This window comes from Hibiscus syriacus, unplaced genomic scaffold (genome assembly GCF_006381635.1).
Source record: "Hibiscus syriacus cultivar Baekdansim isolate YM2019G1 unplaced genomic scaffold, ASM638163v2 tig00110239_pilon, whole genome shotgun sequence".
Lineage (NCBI taxonomy): Eukaryota > Viridiplantae > Streptophyta > Magnoliopsida > Malvales > Malvaceae > Hibiscus > Hibiscus syriacus.
The window spans coordinates 2831371-2854413 of NW_024062641.1; the positions used below are offsets into that span (position 1 = coordinate 2831371).

The following is a 23043-nucleotide window of genomic DNA, read 5'->3' on the forward strand; positions in this document are numbered from 1 at the left end:
GCTTAAAAAGATCTTTCCAATTCACAAATACTTCTATAAGGAGTGGATGCCTAATTGGGAAGGGTCATATGTTATCAAAAAGGCATTTCCTGAAGGAGCATTGATTCTGGCAGAAATGGATGAAGATGAGATGAGAAATCCAATAAACTCAAATTCTAACAAGAAATATTACGCTTGAAGAAAAATAGAAAATAGAAATAAAAAATAAAATGAGGAAGATGAAAATCCATAAAGGGTGTATTGAAACCAAATGAATGATTTGGGTTGAAAACCCGAAAGGCCGGCTCAAATGCATTTTGATGTTAGGCATCTGGAAATTAAACCTTCTCGAGAGTATGATATTTTGGGAGAATCTTCATGTATGTATACATTTGGCAACATTTAAGATCTTCTATACATAGGCTCACCTCAGCACTCAAGAGTTGATTAGTGCGGGAATTTTCGTGCTAATAATGGTTGGAGACATTTGTACTGTGTTTCTTGATTTTTATCTTTTCTATGATTTTTATAACTTTGTAAAATTCCAAATTTTCATCAATAAATTTTTTTCTCTTTATTTTGAGCCTTTCTTTGTTTTAAGTATCTTACGAGTGATTTAACATGGTACACGCATAAAAACCTAAGATTTCATGGTATTACTTTGAGCTAATCTTTTAAGAAAAGGGGATATGAAGTATATTCATGATCTTGACACTCATTTTTATAGATAAAGAGTGGTTGTTGAGCTTATAGAAAGAAAGAAATTTGAGAGCTTGAGATTTGAAGTAAAGTCCAAAAAGTTGACATTTCAGTTCTCCCTGAAGTAAGTTTTATTGAGATTTTACTATTTGTCGAAAGCTTTAGAAACTTTATAAAAAAATAAAAAGAAACAGAAACAGAAAAAACCAAAGTGAAAACCCGAAAGGGCACTTTGAGAAAAGTGAATCTAAAGTAAAAACCCGGAAGGGAGCTTTAGAGCGATTGAGGAATGAACCTGAAGGGAATGAATAAAAAGGGATTGATCCTGAATATGAGATAAAGTCATGAAATTAAAGACTTGAGTTAAAACCCTGAAAGATCATGGAGATAAAGATTAATTAATGAAGTGGTGCAATTCTCCAAGATGGAAAAATTTGTTGCTGAGATATAATTAACGTCATGCATTCATATTTAGGCATTTTGAAATAGGAGCATGCATGATCATTCAAACATTTCATATTTTTAGCAGGAATATCAAGATTTCTAAGAAGATATTCTCATCAGAAGTTAGAGTTCAACAAGGAGTTCAATGACTTTGAAACATTACCTTTAGCAGGAATGTGTTCAAAGTCAGAGAAGTTCATACAAGAGAGTTAATCCGGTTTCGACATCAACTTTCGGTGCTTACGTATATCACAGAAGAAGTTAGAGCAGAACCCTTTTGTTCATTCATCACAGAAGGAGGTGGATCAACATGTTCATTTTGCTCTTCTAGCACAATAGTAGTTAGATCAGTGTAATCCTTTATTTTTCCATCATAGAAGGAGGTGGATCAATATGGTGATTTCACTCATTTATCGAAGAAGGGGTTGGATCAGCATAGTCATTTTGCTCGATTCTATCACAGTTTGAAGCAGATCAGTACCTTTGTTGCGTTTGATTCTATCATAGTAGGAGATAGATCAGCTTCAACCTTTTACTCATTTTCATCACAAAAGGAGGTGGAACAACATTTCTCTTGTGTTCAATTCTATCACAGAATGAGTTGGATCGACACTATTTTGCTTGACTTCATCATAGAAGGAGGTGGGATAGCGTTGATATTTTGTTTGTCCATCATAGAAGGAGGTGGATCAACATGGTCATTTTACTAGATTCTATCACAGAAAGAGGTAGATCAGCACCCCTCTTGGGTTTGATTCTATCACAGAAGGAGTTAGATCAGCGTTAGTATTTTGCTTGACTCCATAACAGAAGGAGGTGGGTCAACATCAACTTTATCCGATACCATCATATAAGGAGGTGGGTCAACATTTTTATTTCTCTTGATTTCATCATAGAATGAGGTGATTCAGCGTTGTCTCTTGCTTGATTTCATCACAGAAGGAGGTGAATCATCACTTTAGCAGAAGAATGGGTTTATATGAGAGAACTTGTTTGATATAGACATGGCCTTTGTGGAAGATGGATGGTTTATATAGGAAAACTTGTATGTTCTTTTCAGAAAGGAAGGGAGGAGAAGTTCATACATAAGGTATTGTTCGACCTTATCTTGATTTTTTTGGGTTTATATGGGAAGTCTTGTTTATTTTGCCCAAGACAGTTGAAGATTGGTAAACGTTTTATAGAGGTTTGCTAAAATTTCAAGATTGACGGTTATTGGAGTATGAAAGGTTTATATGAAGAAGAAATTGGGGATTAATAGTGGTTGGCTAGATAAAATTGATGCTTTTTTACTTTGCTTCATTCCCGTTCCACAGCAATGAGCAAAAAGTGACGGAATTCATCACCCTTTATACGGGTGGTGACATTTTAATGGGCTATTATTAAATATATTTTTATCATATAGTTCTATAAATAATATTATTATATTTTTTGTAATAAAAATATAGTTTATAGTTTTTGTAAATAATATAGTAGTTTTAAAAATATAATATAGCTTTAATATGATAGTGTATAATATATAATTTTAATGTGAAAGTTTTTTTAATGTATATTTTTAATGTTTTTTAAAATATATATTATATTATTGTATAGTTTTAATATAGTATATGGTTTTATTTTAATTTTGTTACATGTTAGTTCTAATGTTGGTATAATTAGTTTTGGGTATGTGATATGTCTTAATATTTGGATTTTCAAATATGATTAGTGTATTAAATAGATAAATAATAGATAGGCCCACTATTTTTACAAAATAAATAAATCATATGTAGCCCAATATATTAGATAAAAAGAGTCCATTAATAAATACAAGTACAATTTACAAATCAAGTTTTTCAAAATAAAGCCCAAAATTATACAAGCCCAATATGTGATAAAATGTTTAAAACCCTATTTTTGCCCCCTTGTTTTCCGCTCAATGCTTTGATTTTGGCGGGAATTTTGACTTTTCATTCCTTGGGAAGATGCATGGTGAATGAGAGTTTATGTTTTCAAGGTGCCAAGTTGGCAATACAAGTGAAAAAGTCACAAATTAGTGTGAATCATTGATTAAATCTAGATCCAAAGGTAAAGAAAGTGCCATGTCAGCACCATTTTGTCCTCAGAGTCTGGTCAGCGCGTCGTCGGTGCGTCTTTGTCACCATCAAAGCAGGAAGAAAGCTTCTATCATCTAAAAAATGAAGTTTGTTGAAAGAATCAGCTGTAACAAACTTTAAGCGGGATTAGTAGCAAACCAGAGCCATTTGTTTTAGTATAAATGAGCATTAATCACACCATAATCGACACAGATTAAAAGCACCAACTATACTAAAGAAAAGGAGGAAAAACAAGTGAAAAGTAAAGAATATACCCTCGTAGGAGTCTCGTCAGAGTATCGCTGTAAATTCAGGATTTGCTTGTAGGGTTGCATCGAAGGTGAGCTTTGGTTGTTACTTTGGTCCTTTATTTATTTTGAGTAAAAGGGTGATCATTAGATTTGGGTGGTTGGCAATTGGTGCTCGGCAATTGTAGTGGTCAGTGGCCTACGGTGGACGGTCGGAGCATGGTGGTTTTCAGTTTCAGTTAGCATATGTGGGAGGAGCTTGGGTTTGGTTCTCATGAACCAAGGTTTAGATTTAAGTTTGGGTAGATGAAGAACATTAGGTTTGTTGGGATATGTTCTTGGGTTCTTAGGTTTTGATTTAAGAAGATGAAGAAGTTTGTTTATTTTAGATCTTGAAGAACAAGTTTGGATTTTATTTTGGTGTTTGTTTCGGATCAAAGTGTAAAAAAATGGCATGAACAAGTTTGCATTCTTGAGGTTTTTCGGCGTTTGATCTTAAAGAAACATGTTTTGAAAGTATTTGGGTGTTCGTGTTAGATCAAAGGAGGCGTTTTGAATGAACAAGGTTGAATATAAAATGAACAAAGAAGAACATGGGATGAACATGGGAGAGAGAAAGCTTTTTGGTTGAGAGAGTTCTTGGAGCGGATGAAAAAAAATTTTGGGTGAAAATGAACCTTACCCTAAAATTTTGGGGGTTTTATTTTAGAAATAAATTTTGGGAAAATTGCTTCATAAAACCACCATTATCAACGTGTTTTGGTTCGAGGCTATGACATTTATTTTTTTTATTTTGGTCATCATCAAATTGTAATTCATGAACTTTAAATTTTTGTTTTAATTCGATTTGGCCCCGATTCCTTTTAACTTGCTTATCAATGTGTTTATTTATTGAATGTGTGTATTAATTTTCAAATTTTCTATTTTTTCATGTGTGTATTTATACCTTAGAGCCTTCCAATTTTAAGATCTTTAGTCTTGGTCACTTATTAAGATTTAATTTGAGCCTTAGGGCTTAAGTTCTCTTTAATTAGTTATTTAGGCTAAATAGATTAGAAATAAACCTTTAAGTTTAGTTTCTTCTAGAAATTTTAGAATCTTGTTAAAAGCACATGATTGGGATTAATTAAAAGGTATTTGTTTATTTTCTGATATTGAAAAGAGTGCTCCTAAAACAACTAGACCCTCAATTTTAATATTAGTAAATAAATGAATTTTTTTAAGTGGTAACATAAAACTAAATTAGGTCCCATTAATTAATAAATAAATGTTAATTCCTTCTTTCGTCAATAATTCAATTAAGTTTGTAATTCTTAGTTTTTTGTTGGGGTTATTATTTGTTTTTTGTTTTGTTTTTTTTATCAAAACTCAAACGACATTCTTTTAAATATTTTTAATTAATTTATAAGAAATGATTCTAGACAGTTACTTTATTCATTAATTAAAATAAACAAATTGTGTAATATTTTTCCTAATTTTCTAAAAAAATAGAATATGCCAATATTTTTTCAAGTAAAATATAAGAAATAAATTCCTTATCATAAATAGAGAGTTATTTTCTTCATTAATTAGAAATAATAATAGACATCTTTTAGGTTTGTTTTAAAAAAAAAACTGCTTAGAAACTGAATAATTTTCTAATATTCTGATTAAAACATAAGAAATAATTCTCTTAACACAACACAACTGGGAGTCACTCTATTTTTAATTATAAATAAATAATAATATTTTTATCTAAAATTAATTTTAAATTTTTTTGAGAATTACAGGATTATAAATTCAAATCCTTAAATTTCTAATAATAGGGACAACAGTATAATTGACAGTACCGATTTTGGGCGTTGCGATGGTTTTAATCCTTCCCCGAGTGTAAATGAGTCTCGGACCCATAATTTCTTAAAATGTAGACCACTCTAGTCTTTTTAATTAATTTTATTCAAATTTATTTAAAAAAATGATTTATTGGGTTTTCGACCCACCTAATCCCAAAGGTCGATGACAACTCTAACATTTTCCAAGCAATTTTATTTTCTACCAAACACGCGACTCTCAAATTCTCGCCAAGTGAAAAAGTCGTCATGATAAACATAAATTAAAAAAAAATCATAAATCGTTCAGACATTAAAATAGAATTCAATAACACATAAATATCAAAACAAGTTATTAACTCTCATATATAAACAAAATGTGACCTACATGCCCCCTAATTTCATTTGTATTGAACTATGTATGCGAAGATGAAGGAACACTCGTTATTGATGTAGAAAACTGCACAATATCGATTCTTTTAACCTGAAAGGGTAAGTAACATAGTGAGTTTTGAAAAAACTCAGTAATACATAACTACCGAATGATGCTAAAGGGCAAACAGATATATGGTATAACATGAAACTTCCTTAATAAATCTGAAATTTACTGGTCCTGGTGATGAGTTAAAAAACCAGTAAATGGTTTCCAGGTAACAGTTGGGAAGCTTACAATATGGTGAAAACATTCAAAGAGATGGATTTAGAAGATGGAGTTGGGAGTCTTGTGTGTTCCAACAAAACCAAAAATAGTAGTTTATTTCAGTAAAACATATTTCAAAAATCATAGTAATATCCTCCATCTGAACCACTGATATGAAGTTCCCCAAAATCGTATCCATAAAGACCCTAGGCCCATTAGGCGTAGGAGTCAACCTAAGGTAGTACCTTGGGGCCTTAGGGCCTAGTCAAGGGAGTACCTTGGGGCCTTAGAGCCTACCCAATGGAGTACTTTGGGGCCTACCCAAGGGCCACCTTAGGTCTATAAAGAATTACCAAGTTGATCAGAGCTAAATCTCAGAACTCCATAATACATCCCAGAAAGTACCTAGTAAGAAAGTTGCAGATAGTAAACAGTAGTATCTGGATTCCGTAAGTCATACATATTTATATTTTCTAGTAAGAACATGTAACTAGTGAGCATGTATTGGGAAAACATAGTTCAAAAATAGTAAATCAGGAAATCATGATATCAATAAGATAAAACATTTATATTTCAGATCAAATAAAACAATCATATATAACACAAGGAACACACTAGATGATTCAAATTCTTTTCAAAGGCATACAGTAATCGTCAAGAAGGGACACATGATCTTCTGCAAGTTGATCAGATTTTTAGAATCAAGGTTCAATTATTTAGGAACTAATTAGACATTCAGAGATGTATACTTTAGGACCATTTAAGATTCTGGTGCATCAGGAATGTATTTAGGAACCTTTACATCAGAATTATTTAAAATTCATATATATCTAGGGTGATTCCATTATTCAAGATTTATATCGAATTATCAGGATTCTAAGTCAAATCAAATTAAACAGCCAACACTAAGATACTCACTAATCATTCGGGTTGAGACGGTTTTTCACTTCCTAATATTGACTGCATTGTTGAACTGATCACCTTCAAAATCATCATTGATTGGATCTTGGGGAGATTAGTAGGTATTCCAATGGTATTTATTTTGTTCTCCATAGCAACAGTATTCAAGAAAGACCGACATGCTTGGGTTATGCTCCATAACCTTCAAAGGTGATACAACAATTAGGTTCATCATTGTTTCCAAAATTATCCAAAGACATTCGCTTTTTTCTAGGGCATGCCATTATTTTAAGTTATTTTAGTACTCGAGGATAATATAATCCTTTTAAATACTTTAGTGACGTGTCGTACATTCAGTAATCTAGTCCCTAAATGATCATTCAAAAATCAAGAAAACATCATAATTTAAAATCCCAAAGGTAGAAACTAATTTATGGGGTTTTTCAAATAGATCGGGCATTTAATTAGTGAATCTGAATTTCTATCAAGTCAAGAATGATTTCTTAGGTCATTTCCAATATTAAGGGAAATCTATGTCTCTTTTTCATCCCAATGGTATTTTAGTAATTCTATTTAATTCTATCATTTGCATTACTTTAGGTAAATTAGTCTCTAGGTATTTATTCAAGAATCAGAATTCTAAGTCTTTCAGTATCTCAGAGGTTAAAATCGGTTATCGGGATTTTTATAAACAAAGCAAGTATTTAATAAGTGCATCAGTAGATTTCTTATCGGTCTTCTAATTTCTTATGTGAGTAATTCGAGTCTTATTCAGTTTATTAACTTTATATTGTATTCAATTCGAGCCCATCAATAATTAAATATACAAAATTGACTAAAAATATCCCTTCATGCAATGACCAATATCAATGTGTTCCATAAAGCATGCAAAAAGTAGTAATATATTACCTTGATCTTTTAGATACATCGATCGACCATTAAAAGTTTATTTGATCTCCATTGAACTTGAATTCAACATCTCAAAATATCTCGGATACATAGCAAAAGAATTTACATCGGAAACGAAACTTAATAGGGCAAACAGATCGAATCGGAAGATAAAACACTAAAAAAAGCTTACATGGTTGAATTTGGTGAAATAGACCCCAAAATCATACTCAATACGTTGAAAAACTTTAGGATGGGTGGCCTAGGTAAAAGTCGACGATCAGTCTACGCCGATCAATGGCGTTTAATAGAAGTCAACAGCTTGGCTCGGCTCAGCTTATGGCTCGACTCGGCTCAATAGATCGGTTCAACTGGTTCAACAAACTCCCTAGCTTGTAGACAAGCATACGCACGTAGGGTGGCGTGCAGGGCGTGTACGACGACCCATGGTGGTCAGTTGGCCACATAAATTTATAGAATTCATCCCTATCAAATTTTAAGTCACTTACCGATGTTGTTTTGTGATAAAGAACGATGTAAATTCCAAAATACGAACGAAAAAAATCCAACCTTCTCACCCGTCTTCATGCCGGTGACGATGCAGATTCTGAGTACACCGACCAACTCCTCGAAACTTCTGGAACACAATGATGCCGACGGTGTCGTGAACCAATGCTCGAACGGCAATGAAATGGCGTTTCAAGTTTCTTGGATAAGAGAGAAAAACAAAAGAGTAAAGGTGGGGGGGAGAGAATGGATTTCCTACATTTGGAATTCTCTAAAACTGTGGGAGTTTTAAACTCCCATCACTTGGAAAAAGGGAAAATTATGGCCTAGGACCTCGAGTCATTCCTAAGTTACAAATTTTATTCAATATTTAATTCAAAATTCGATTTAATCCCCGAAATTAATAAATGAAATTTATCACCTAAATAAGGATGTGACAAGAAAAAAGAAGTTTGTCGTGTGACCTTACTATAATTAAAAGATTGCAACCTTTCAAAATAAAAAATAAGTAAATTACTTTCTTGGTCCATTAAGCTTTGATCACCATTAAAAATGCCCTTTTTAACTATAATTAGGCTAAATCCAAGCCTAATCCAACTCCTATTTGGACCAAACATTCCTACAAGGCTAATGGGTTGACGAAAATGCTCTCTGTTTAGCCCAATCCTACTAACACGAGATGGGTGTTACGCTGATTATCAATACATTTTTTTTGACAAATTCTAAATATAATCTTAATTATACCTAGAGATGAGGGGAAACGATATTCTAAGAGAAGGAAGAGAAGTACTTTTAGTGATTTTAAAACCCATAACGTGAGAAAATATGAGAAAACAGAGACATAATTTGGTCAACCAACCAAATATGTCTACTCAAATTATCGTTACAAGTTTTATCTTTGTAAATACATGGTTTTATATATGCACGGATATTTATGGAAAATTTATATTATGTTCAATAAAAGATAAGGTAGAAAAAAATGATTAAATAAATTCTAAAAGTTCCAAGACGTTTTTGTTTTCAGTTTAACTTGTAAATTAGAATGAAAGATTTAAAAATCCCAATTAAAATATTATAAATTCATATTTTAATCATATATATCAAACATATATAACTTTGTCATTCTTTACATTCTTGAAAATCATCTTTCTATTACAATCATAACAAGAGAAAGCATTATACACTCCCTTCATATAATCATATTTCAAAAACAAAAAACATGGGTCAGATTTTCGATCAATTTGATCCGATTCAAAAAATTTGTACTTTCTATTTGCAATCTGATTCAACTCGAGTTTAGAGTAATTCAACCGACTCGAAATCTAATTTGACTTTTGAGATAAAATTCGACTTTAACTCAACCCAAAATCATTTAAAATTATTAATTTTGTTCAATAAATTAAAGACTTAATTGAAAAATAATATAAAAATGAATATTATTATAATTATATTTAAATATGTAAAGTATAATTATATTATTTTTGGAGCGGGTCAGATTTTTTTATCCTAAAACCGAATCCAATTCGATTTAACCCCAAGCTCAATTTTAAAAAATATAACTTAATCAAATCAGACCAACTCGAAACCTATCGAGTTCATGTCTCGTGCCCATCCCTGTTCATATTTGATTACAGTCCCACGCTAATGGTTGTGTGCTTGGGCTGATTTGAGAGTTAACTATATAATAAGAATTTGATTATAAAATAAAATCATCCCCTTGTTAGGACACAATGAATCAGTTATTTTTTTTTTAATTTGGAATCAAAATTTTCATTAAAGCAATATAAATTTAATCATTTAAACTCTTAACTCACTTTAATTATAGAATCACCTGATTTGAATAGGGAAGAAATAATCTAATTTAGAATTATTTAAATAGTTGATGATAAAAATTTAAATTATTTAAACTTATAATAATTAAATTTTAAATTTGTTTGAGGGTTTCATTGGTTCACCCAAATTTTAATAGGATTGGATAAAAGTTTTAAACCTGAAACGATAATATTAAATAAATGAATTAAGCCTCACGCCAAACCTCATCTCTTAAAAACTTCAACCCGACTTCTTGTGTCTTAACTCGACTTCTTGTGTTGAGAGGCTAGTTAGAAAATTAATTAGGGAGTTAGTTTGTTAGCAGCAGTTTAGTGGTTAATTAGTGTATATAAATATATTAGTTGACTGTACATAATACAGAATGAAGAGTAAAAAATCAATATTCTTTCATATAGCTCTTACTTTATGTTCTTCATTTATGTTATTATCTAAATGTTTACATGGTATCGGAGCCATCGCCGACGGTTGTTTCCGGTCAATTTGTTGTTGATAAGTTGATTTAGTTGTTGTTTTTTCCGATATGGTTTTCTTGTTTTTGTACAATCATGGTTCAACCGGAGACGACTCATATTGACTACAATCATCCTCTCTATCTTCATCCTTCGGATACGCCAGGAACGTTGCTCGTTTCTCATCAACTAACTGGCGTGGAAACTTACAATCTATGGAGCAGATCTATGTGCATTGCCTGCTAGCAAAAAACAAAATTTGATTCATTGATGGAACATGTTCTTGTGAAAGTCTTTCTTCAAATCTTTTGGCACAGTGGGAGCGTTGCAATGCTATTATCCTTTCGTGGATTTTGAACACGGCTACAAGATCTTTCTACGGGGATAGTCTTTGCTTCGAATGCATTGCATGTTTGGGAAGATCTTTAAGAACGCTTTGACAAAATTGATTGTTCATGTGTTTATTTTTTGCATAGGGAAATTGTTTCTCATTCTCAAGGTACATCTTCTATTTCGGTTTATTATACCCGCTTTTGTTTGCTCTTGTACGAATATGATGATATTGGCCCTTTCGTTGTATGCAATTGTGAGGTTTCTCGGCAGAATACTAAACATGTTCATCAACAACAACTTTTTCATTTTCTTATGGGTTTGAATGATTCTTATTCTATGGTGCATAGTCATATATTGTTGTTAAAATCATTACCTTATGTAAATCAAGCATATTCTATGTTTGTTCAAGAGGAAGGTCAACGTCAAAATACAGGAAGGTTAGCTAGTATTCTAGAACCTACTGCACTTTATTCTAGCACTCAGGTCAAGAAACGTTTCCATGGAGTGGGTTATTATTTTTATATCAAAGGGCATAAGAAGGAAACATGCTACAAGTTGATTGGTTATCTAGCTGATTACAAGTTTAAAAAGCGTAAGGGATTTGTTGCTAACATTGTTGTGTTGACTAATGAAGGAGAATCAACCTCTTCCTTGGCTGAAAATTCTATTCCTGCTAAGGTTCCTAGTTTTACACGTGAACAATATCAGCAAATTCTTGAGTTGTTGGGAAAGGATCCACTTGTGCAAGCTGCAGCACATATGACTGGTATTCGTTTTGTTAATTTGCATCATGATTGGATTATAGATATTGGTGCTACGAATCGTATGACATTTGATCTTGAGCAGTTGAGTTCTTATGTTGCTTGTGACTCCTCTTCGTTCATTCAATTGCCAAATGGTAAAACCACCCAGATAGCCCATAAAGGAACTTATGCTTTTTCTCCTACTCAAACGTTGACCAATGTTTTGCATGTACCAGATTTTCATTACAATTTGTTGTCTGTATCGCAACTAATCAAAGAACTTAAGCGTTGCTTAGTCTTTTATCCGCATTTTTGCCTTATACGGGACCTTTGCAGTGGAGAGAGATGAAGGGGATTGGTAGATCTCACGACGGTCTTTACATCTTAAAGTCATCATCTAGCTCGTCGGTTTGTCCTGCCGTTTCCAGCACAGATTTTTGCTTGTCTTCTACGTTGTTAAATTCCGATAATGGTGTACTGTGGCATGCACGACTTGGGCGCACCTCTTTGAGTACTTTGAATAAAATGTCTCAGTTAAATAACAATTTGTCTAATGTTGATCATGTTAAAAGTTGTGGTGTTTGTCCACTTGCTAAACAAACTCGTTTACCATTTCCTGTGAGTGATTCTCATGAGTCTACTTTTTTTTCTCTTATTCACATTGATCTCTGGGGAGCATATCGTATTTCAACGCATAGTGGACATAAGTATTTTTTAACTATTGTCGATGATCATACGCGTATGACATGTGTGTTTTTACTTAGGCTTAAAAGTGATGCGTTTGTTACCCTTAAACATTTTTTGCCTATGTTGACAACTATTTTTCTGGTAAAATAAAAATTGTGAGAAGTGTTAATGGTTGGGAATTTTTTAGTAATGAATGCAGTGATTTCTTTTCTTCTCAAGAGGTTGTTCATCAAAGTTCATGTATCCATACACCCCAATAAAACGGGGTTGCTAATAAAAAACACCAGCATTTGCTTAACGTTGCTCGTGCCCTTAAGTTTCAATCTTTTGTTCCAACTAAATTCTGGGGTGAGTGTATTCAAATTGCTTGTTACATAATAAATATGTTGCCAACCAGGGTTCTTCAATGGACAACACCGTTTCAAATGCTTCATAGGCAGGTGCCTAGTCTTTCACATCTTCGAGTATTCGAGTGCATTTGTTATGCCACAGTCCCTAACAATCATGATAAATTTTTCTTTTAGGTATGTTCCTTCGATTTTTATGGGGTATTCGTTGGTGTAGAAGGGTTATGTCCTTCTTAATTTGAGTTCTAAATCTTCTTTTGTTAATCATGATGTGGTGTTTCATGAGTCTATAATTCCTTTTCATTTTCCAGTTAAAAATCCTCCTTTGTTTCCTATTTCAACCTTGCCTGATGAACTTGATCGTGATTTTTTGCATATCCCTGTTGTTGCGTCGCATGCTCCAAATAATTCACGTGATGAGTCTTCCTTAAATGAGTCTTCATTTGTGCTTGAGTTTCCATGTAACCCTGAAACTACAAATGCTCAAAATATAACACTGGTTCAGCCTGTCTGATTCTTAATTCGTGTCCTTCATCTTCTCGGTTATCAAGTCAACCAGTTGTATCTCGCTCCTCACCTTTGCAACGTTCTACCCGAGTCACTAAACCGCCTTCCTAGTTATCTAATTTTGTTTTTCCTTCTCAATCCTCTTCTTCTACTTCGCTGCAAACAGGTACACGTTCTTTTTCAAATTGTATTTCTTCTTCCCATTTACCTTTACAAACACAAGCTTTCATTGCTTCTTCAATATCTTTAGTTAAACCTAAAACTTACCATGAGCCAGTTCGTGATGAACGCTGGGTAGAGGCTATGCAACATGAAATTCATGCTCTAGAGGCAAATGGTACTTGGACAGTGGTTGATTTTCCCCTGGATAAAAGACCCATTAGATGCAAAATGGGTATATCGGATCAAATATAATTTTGATAGCTCGGTTGAAAGGTTTGAAGCGTGGTTAGTTGCTAAAGGGTATAGTCAATGTGAAGGTGTTAACTTCCATGATACTTTTTCACCTGTTGTAAAACAGGTTACTATTCGCACTGTTATTGTCATGGCTGCTATGTTTGGTTGTGAGTTATATCATATGGATGTCTTCAACGCTTTCTTGCAATGAGACCTTCATTAAGAGGTTTATATGACGCTACCATATGGTTTTCGCAACCATGGGGAGTCTCGAGTATACGGGTTGCTCAAATCATTGTATGGTCTGACGGAGGCATATCACCAATGGAACTTAAAGTTGACTAAAGCTCTTACTACCAATGGTTATGTGCAAAGCCTGCATTATTACTCGTTGTTTACGAAACGAGAGGGTGAAAAATTAGTGATAATGTTGATTTACGTGGATGATCTCTTAATCACGGGCAATGATAGTGGGATAATAGAAGATTTGAAAAACATCTTTCACAAGAATTTCAAGATGAAAGATTTGGGGTAACTCGAGTATTTTTTGGGCATCGAGGTTGTACGAACAACAGAAGGGGTCGTTCTAAGTCAACAAAAATATGCTTTGGAGCTTATTGTAGATTCTAGTTTGGGGAATGCACTTAGTGTTTCTACTCTTCTTGAAAAGAATCAAAAGCTTACTTCATCTGCGTATGATATGCAAGTTGAGCACCGTTCTGATGAGCTTTTATAAGATATTCGGATGTATCAAAGATTGATTGGAAGGCTTCTTTACTTAACGCATACGTCAAATGTGTTCATCTTAATCAGTTATATCTTCAAGAATTAGCAGGGAAAGAAATCCAGAGGCATTTTTGTTTTCAGTCAAAAGTAAGCCCAACTTGGTTACGTTTTGTGATTCTGATTGGGTTGCTTGCCTGATGTCGAGGCGTTCTGTTATTGGCTATTGTGTTAAGCTAGGAGACTCTCATTTACTGGAAATCTAAGAAGCATAGTACAATCTCACGGTCATCAGCTAAGGCTGAATACTCGTGTATGTCATCTATTGTAGCTGATCTAGTTTGGTTGAGAAGATTGACTAAGGAACTAGGAATTGAGCATCATGAGCCAACAACGTTGTATTGTGATAATCAAGCCACACTCTACATTGTTGCAAATCCGGTGTATCATGAAAGAACGAAGAGTATTGAGTTCGATTGTAACTTTATTCGTGAGCAGATACAAAAGGGAGTTGTTTGTACCAAACATGTTTCAACTAAAGATCAGCAGGCTGATATTTTCACAAAAAGCTTATGGTCAAACCAACATGAACGATTGAAGGTCAAGTTGGGAATAAAAGACATGAATCATTCTCCAACTTGAGGGGGAGTGTTGAGAGGCTAGTTAGCAAACTAGTTAGGGAGTTAGTTTGTTAACAGCAGTTTAGTGGTTAATTAGTGTATATAAATATATTAGTTGAGTGTACATAATACAGAATGAAAAGTAAAAATCAATATTCTTTCATATAGCTCTTACTTCTTCTTCATTTGTGCTATTATCTAAATGTTGACATCTTGCGACTGAGTTTTCCATGCAGGAGGGTCGCCGATCACAGAGGTGACCAAAACGGCAACAACAACAACAAAACCTACAGGAAAAATTCCAAAAGAGTTAGAACTTTGGATGAAAAAATAACAGAAGAAAAAATATGGACAAAATCTTGGAGCGATATAGTAGCCGACTCACCCAGCTTTAAGGGCATGTTCCAAAGTTTAAGTAGAATTGAAGAAGAGGTTTACGAATCAGAGGATGAGGAAGAACCATAAGAAGATGGCGTACCAACAATAAAGATTTCACAAGAATTAAAGAATAAGATCAGAAAACCCTAGCAAAAAAAAAAGCCTTAATAATCAAGTTACTGGTAAAGACCATAAACTACAAAATTCTGCTAAACAGGATAACTACAATGTGGAATATGGAAAGTGTCTTTGACTACATCGACCTTGGAAACGGGTTTTATGCCGTGAAATTTCAAAGCGCAAAAGATAGAATCAAACTGATAACAGAAGGAATTAGATGATACTAATACAATAAATGATACTAATACAACACTTATGGCAATGGAGAAGGAATTAGATATCCCCGGAAATGTAATGGAAATTGATGTCAATGCACACAAAATGATATTGAAAAGAGAAGTGACAATAACATAAAGAAATTTTTGGCTACCCAAAGACAGATTGGGAAAGGAAACAGAACAGGAGAAAGTCCGAAGGCTGCCCATAACTATTCGACGCCTCAAAATACTGCCAAAATTACCAATATTGGAAGTAAAAAATCAAACAGAAAAGGTAAAGACACAAACTCTCTGAAAAAGGATATCGAATTTCAAAAGAACAATAACAGTGCTTACCAACTCAAGTTACAAACGACTGAGAATATAAACAAGGAAACTTACCAGAGAACCAGTGATGAAGTGGGATGCTCGAAAGACCATGAGATAATAGCCATGGAAGAAACAACTAATATCCAAGAAATACAAGAGTATTCTCCTGCTGCCAGGAAATTAATTCAACAAATACTAAACAATTATGAAGATAGTTTCTTGGAATTGTAGAGAAGTGGGAAACAATGATTTCATCAGAAATTGTAAGGAAATTATAGAGGCAAAAAAACCTTCGATAATTAGCCTTTTGGAAACAAAATCACAAGTGGGAATGGGAGAGTCGATTAGGAAAAAATTAGGTTTTGAAATTTTTTTTGAAGTACCTACTCAAGGAAGACTAGAGGAATTATTCTTTTATAGAACTCGTGTGAAGTAAAAATCAAAATTTGCTATAATACTGATCAAACTATCCATTGTGAATTGAATGAAGATGAGAAAAGTTGGTTTACTTCGTTTGTCTATGTTCAACCACACATAAATAAAAAAGAGGAATGTTGGATGGACTTGGGAAATTACGCGGATGCTATGAACAGACCCCAGAGTGTGATAGGTGATTTTAACGACATTGCTTCGGTTGATGACAGGTTTGAGAGTAATGCTGACTGTATTGAGCGTATCATCAAATTCCGTGAACATTTGGACAAATGTAACCTTCTGGATGTTGGTTGGATAGGTAACATATACACTTGGGTTAGAAAATACCAGGGTAAGGTGATTCTCCAAGAGCGATTAGACAGGACCTTATACAACACTGACATGATGGATTTCTTCCCAAATTTACAAGTTATGGTCCTTCCAAGGCACTATTCTGATCATCATCCTATCTTAATTGATACTAATACGGCCTGCACTTTTTCCAAATAAAAAAGGCTTTTCTGTTTTGAAGATTTTTGGAAAACGCACTTGAAGTTTAATGAAGTGTTTAACAAAGCCTGGATCAGCAAAAAAGAGTCGATTGTGGAAGCAATTGAAGAGACGACTAAGCAGATTAAGAATTGGAAGAATTCAGCCTTTGAGAACATATTCAAACATAAGCATACGTTAAGAAACCGTTTAGATGGCATTCAAAAGTCCCCGTATTATTTGAGTTCTAGACGACTTCAGGATCTTGAAAAGAAGCAAAATGAGGAGTACCAAAAGATCTTAAACCAAGAAGAATTCATGTTGCTGCAAAAACCGAGATTGGATTGGGTGCTGAAAGGAGAAAGAAATACCAAATTTTTTCATCTCACCAGTAAAGTTGGAAGTAAATGCAACAAAATTTCTGGGTTGATCATTGATGATACATGGTGCTCGGACAAAGAGAGTCTAAGCAAACATGTTGTAGATTACTACAATAAGTTGTTTGAACAAAAAGAAGCTGATGAACTTAAAGAGCCATATGTAAAGCTTAAACCTTCCCTAACCGAAGAAGGAAAAACAACGCTAAACAGAGAAGTTTCAATTGAGGAAGTGAAAGCTGTTGTTTTTTCCATGAAAAGTTTAAAAGCGCCTGGGCCAGACGGAATTCAACCAGTCATTTATAAAAACAATTAGGATACTGTCAAAGAAACATTATGGAACTTTGTTAGATCAACTATGACTTCTGGGGTGGTTGACACTGAAATCCTTAAGGTGTATATAGTGTTTATCCCTAAGAGGGAGGTGGCTAACAATCTTACTCTTTACAGGCCTATAAGCCTGTTTAATACTTCTTACAAAGTTTTAACCAAATTCCTGTTTGATCGTATCAGGCCCATCCTTCAAAGAATTATAGGTCCCTTCCAAAACATTTTTCTTCTGGGAAGGGGTACCTCTAAAAATATCTTGGTGGTTCAAGAAGCAGTTCATACTCTCATAAACTTTCAAGGGAAAAAAGGAGCAGCTATCATGAAAATCGATTTAAAAAAAAACTTCTGATAAAGTGAGCTGGAGCTTCCTAAAAAAGACACTTCAAAAGTTCGAATTTCCGAAAAAATTATCAATATTATAATGTTCTGCATTTAACCAAGTAGCATCAATCCCTTATGGAATGGAGAAAAAATGGAGTACTTTAATCCTAGACAATGCCTAAGATAGGGAGATCCTTTATCCCCATATTTGTTTATTCTTGTTATGGAACGTTTTTCACAACTGATATTAGAAAAAGTTGATAGAGGTACTTGGAAAGTTATTCAATTAGCAAGGGGGAACTAAAATTAGCCAACTTTTTTTTTTTGCAAACGATCTCCTATTATTCCTCGAAGCCAAAGTGGACCAAGTCATGGTTGTTCATGAGTGTTTAAAAGAATTCAGTAAGGCTTCAAGACTCGAAGTTAACTTTCAAAAATCAAAGATGTTCATTTCTCCCAACGTGAATGAGGAGACTGCAACTCAATTATGTCAGATCAGTGAAATTCCTAAAACAAACAATTTGGGGGTCTATCGAGGAGTTCCCATTATTCATAAAAGAACAAACTCAGAAACGTACACGCCTTTAATAGAGAAAATGCTGAAGAAGTTAGAAGGATGGAAAGGAAAGGTTCTATCTCTAGCAGGACGGCGAACACTCATATAGTCGGTTACCTCAGCAATGTATATCCATACAATACAGACAACCATCCTCCAAAATGCAACTTGCAACAAATTGGACAACATTAATCGCAACTTCCTTTGGGGCGGTGGACCAGGTTAAGAATCATTTGGTAAGTTGGGATATAGTGTGTAGATCAAAGTTAACAGGAGGCTTAGGAATACGAAAAACCAGACACATGAATCTCGTCCTGATGGCCAAAAATGGGTGGAGATTGTTTAAAGAAAATGATACTCTTTGGTGCGGAAATTTTAGGGAGAAATACCTTAAACAAAGAAAGTTCCTGAATATGGAAACCCGAGACAATAGCTTGTCTACTCGGAGAGGGATGCTAAAGACCAGACACATTATCCAGAAAGGGTGCAGATACTACATAAGATCTGACAAACAAACAAGGTTTTGGCATGATTGGTGGACAGGGAAAGCAGATCTTACAAACGATTATCCAAAATGAGAAAATTACAGAAGTGATAAAGTAGAAAATTTTATCAAGGAGAATAAAGACTGGGACATAGACAAGCTTCAGAACCTGGTTACACAAGGCATAATTGACCAAATTAGGAGCGTACCTATTTCGTTAACAACACAACTAGAGGAAGATGATGTTATTAGCTGGGGTTATTCAAAGGATGGAAAATTTACAGTGAAATTCGCTTACAAAAAGGTCATTAGTACAAAAACGGAAGAACAACAAAATGAAAAAATTCGGAAGGGTGTGGAGCATTGATACAACAGAACGAATTAGAATGTTCGTTTGGCTATGCTACCTTTATAGATTAAACACAAATGAGCTGAGAATGAGGAAATAGATGACTCAGAATTCGAAATGCAACCACTGCCAGGGAATAACAGAGTCTATTGAACACATCCTAAGGGAATGGCCAATTGCAAAATCGGTATGGAATGGATTTGATACAAATAGCATAGATAACCAGATTCAATCAAGAACTTTCAAAGACTGGCTAAAAATTAATTGTCGCTCACAAAAATTAGGGCTCGAAGGAATCCCATGGGGAACTATTTTTTCATCGATTCTGTGGGGATTATGGAAAGGTAGAAATGACCAAGTCTTCAATAATGGTACTAGAAATACTAACCAAATCAGATAATATAGTCTTAATTTTTCAAGAAACATTAAAATGGCGTTGGAAAGTTCACATACCAGAATTTTTAAGGAACCCAGGTGGGTGAAATGGAGACGACCACCAAGGGGCTATTGGATCTTAGACTCAGATGGTGCTTGTAAAACAAATTCTGGTTACGCGACGGCGGAACTCAGACGGTGGGATCTTAAACTCAGACGAGGAAGGTAACTGGGTTCATGGATTCATGATAAATATTGGAAAATCAACTAGTACCATGGCCGAAATTTGGGGACTCCGTCAAGAATTACTGCTAGCAAAATCTCTGGGTGCAAAGAAAATCATAGTTGAAGTAGATGCGAAGTGGATGATTGAAACCATAAACAGGGAAAGTTTGGACGATGTTCAAAAAAATGGTGATTTTTAGAGATTGCGAAATCTAAAAAAAAAGGAAGAAGGTTGGGTCCTAGAAATCAAGCATACCTGGAGGGAAGGTAACTGCTGTGCAGATCGATTGACAAATCTTGCCTTCGATAAGGAGGAAGACGTTCACACTTTAGCCAAATCACCGAAAGAAATAGAAAGTCTACTCAGGGCAGACAGATTAGGTCTTGAAACTTTAAGATGGTAAGCTACTAAACATAGTCGTTTAGTCATATGTACCAGAAAAAATGAATTAAGCTCACTCAAAATTTGGTTTGAACTTTAGCTCCAATTTTAAAGGATCCAGTAATCCAACCTACTTAAAAAAAAGGGAAAATAGATTGTTGTAATACGAGACATTAGCATTGACTGGAAAACATTAAATAAAATATTTAAATTGAATGATCGTGTCGTCACTACGATGGACGAATGGTCTCTCGAGGTTAGCACGACTATCCAAATTTGTACACCCAAAAAGTGAAGTGGACTTTGGTAGTACTACTCTTCTCTCGAAACTCAAAATTAGAACTTAGAAACATCATAAAAACACTATGAAGAATAAGAGTTTTTTAAAAAAATATTTGCTTGGGATGATGTAAAATAAGAATACTTGCCCACTATTTATAAGCTAAATAGTGAGGATAATAATGTCTTTCCGTACAACAACATTAAAATGCTATTTAAAACAAATTCAATAGCATTAAAAATGTTATTAATTTTGAGCATAAACAACATTCTCCACTAATGCAAAAGAATTCTTTTGTAAAAAATGAGAGCATTGAAGTTCAATACGAGAAGAGCAATAGAGAGATTAGTTGCTTAAGCACTAATGAACGTATCTGAAACTAGTACATAGTGATGATGAGTAATTATTCTCTTAAATAAGTGAACGAATCTTGAACTTTTTAAGACCAGGGTAAACTCATAACACACAACTTACCCCTTCATCCACCGAAGTTCTCAATGTGTCTCTAAAATATATATACGAATGTATATATATAACCATCTTTCCTCAGGATTCTAGTAAGTATACTAGAAAAACAATCCAACATTTTTCTTAGAATGTGGCTAATCCTTCTCATTTATATAGGTTATTTTATCATGTTTATCTCAACATAAACCACACAAATATGGGCTATGAAATAATTAAGAGCTTTTTTAATGCAACTCATCCTCTTCGAGTTCATATTAAACGAACCACTCAAACTCTAGAATAAGAAATAATTAAGAATAAATATTCAGACTCATTAATCAGTGAATTCAATATATCCTTCTCGCTAGGAACACCCAAACTCTTAGGTTTGAATTTAGTAAGAGTTTTAATAAAACTCATCCTCTCTAACTGTAAATTCATCTAGTCCTTTGCGATTAAGACTACCCACTCAACTTTAGGTTATAAACTTATTAAGAATATATATTCAAGTCTTTCTCACTAAAACACCCAAAATCTTGGCTATGGATTTACTAAGAGCAATTAAGTTCATCATGTGCATGTACATTATTTGTGATAGGGATAGATAGGTAGAAATGTACACTATGAGTCTTTCTATAGTTTCTTTTGACCGTATTGAACTTAGATAACTAAGTTGGGTATCCACCATGAATTCCTCAACCAATGGGCTTCAGACCCATCGTCCTCGATGAATCGAGAAGCAATTTGTGACTCTAATCTTTGGTAAGCGGATCCACTAGATTCATTTCTCGCTTTGATCATCATTTAATACATCCCCACATTTCTAATATTTTAGGATATAAATAAATCCAAAGTGTCTTAAACAATGTGTAAATAAATTATCTTACACACATATTCAATCATACTAGAGTAATGTTTGTTATCAATTTTAACCATAAAATTATGCTTTAACAAACTCAAATTTTGTTTGCATATATTATATTCTCAAAAGTTTGTGAAGTTACTAATCATTAAGATTAGTATTCATAATCTCGAATGCTCATGACATTCTTTATATCATATTTTAGTCCTCCATGACTTTGTTCATTCAAAAGGAATTTCATTTTTTCCTAAAAGTGTTTAGGAAATAATGAATATTGTGAGGAGTTTTCAATTTTTCCTAATAATAGAAAAATTATTTCAAGTTTACTACAATAAATTTTAACAAACTCCTTAAATAAACCATATCTTTTCTTTCATCTACTTAGGAAAAGTACTCAAAGAGATTTAATAGCTACAACCAACTTTTAGTAGTAGTTTTTATCACCTTTTCATTCATAATATTCAATATATTAGCCTTAAAGAGGTTATCACATATTTTATTTACTATGACTAAATTTGGTATTCTACTCTATCAATTTAATCTCCACTCTTTTAACTTCTGCACTAAGTTTAAAGAGTTCTTATTTTGTCATAGTATTTTATAAATTAGAACAGTGAGCATAGTAATGAATAATGCACCAAGTAGGTTTCTATTAAAGAGAGGTGGTGTACTATGCACTCTTAAATATCATGTCTTTCATAGAACCAATCCTAAACATGCACTTTTATACTTATCACACTACTTCCCAAAATCATTTATGAATTATTTCTTTCTTTAATTAAGGTCTCTTAAAGAATTATGCTTGACACATTTACTCAAAATAGTATCTTATTAAGTATACACATTTTGTGCTCCTACTGCCATAGTCTTAGTCTTAGCCGTAGTCCTTTTACTAGTGATCTATTTCAGTACATAGTATATCCACCAAGTTTTAAAGGCTAGATTAAAAAAGCTTATTTAATCTAATTCATGTATCATTCTAAGAATAAATTAATATTGAACAAGTCTAAATAATTTGATCTCACAGGTAGAATTATAAATCCCAAACAGACTTGTTCATTGTCACCATGTGTACAACTTCATTCTTCGCATCATCATCTTTAACCAGAAAGGCCCAAAATTTAACATGACAGTCACTTCATTCAAATTAGCATCTCTTTTAAATTTGTTAATTTTACACCCAAATGAAGGTTTTAAATTTTTAGTCTAAAAATGATTTACCAACATTAATAGATAATTAATAGTAATAAATTCGTATCTTTTGAACTATTTCTCTTCATTCCAACTTTATCATTTCTACC

General features: G+C 33.5%; 1 long non-coding RNA gene across 2 annotated transcripts; it reads right to left on the minus strand.

Annotated features, from left to right (window-relative positions):
- Positions 1-14919: 14919 nt before the first annotated feature.
- On the minus strand, positions 14920-20191 carry LOC120114681. Of its 2 annotated transcripts, none has more exons than XR_005515415.1 (4): positions 20028-20191; positions 19625-19869; positions 15212-15350; positions 14920-15113 (listed from the first exon to the last, which is right to left on the minus strand). It is a non-coding gene; the product is annotated as an uncharacterized LOC120114681 (long non-coding RNA). The 2 variants fall into 2 exon arrangements; XR_005515414.1 differs by having other exon boundaries at positions 15212-16017.
- Between the last annotated feature and the right edge of the window lie 2852 nt (positions 20192-23043).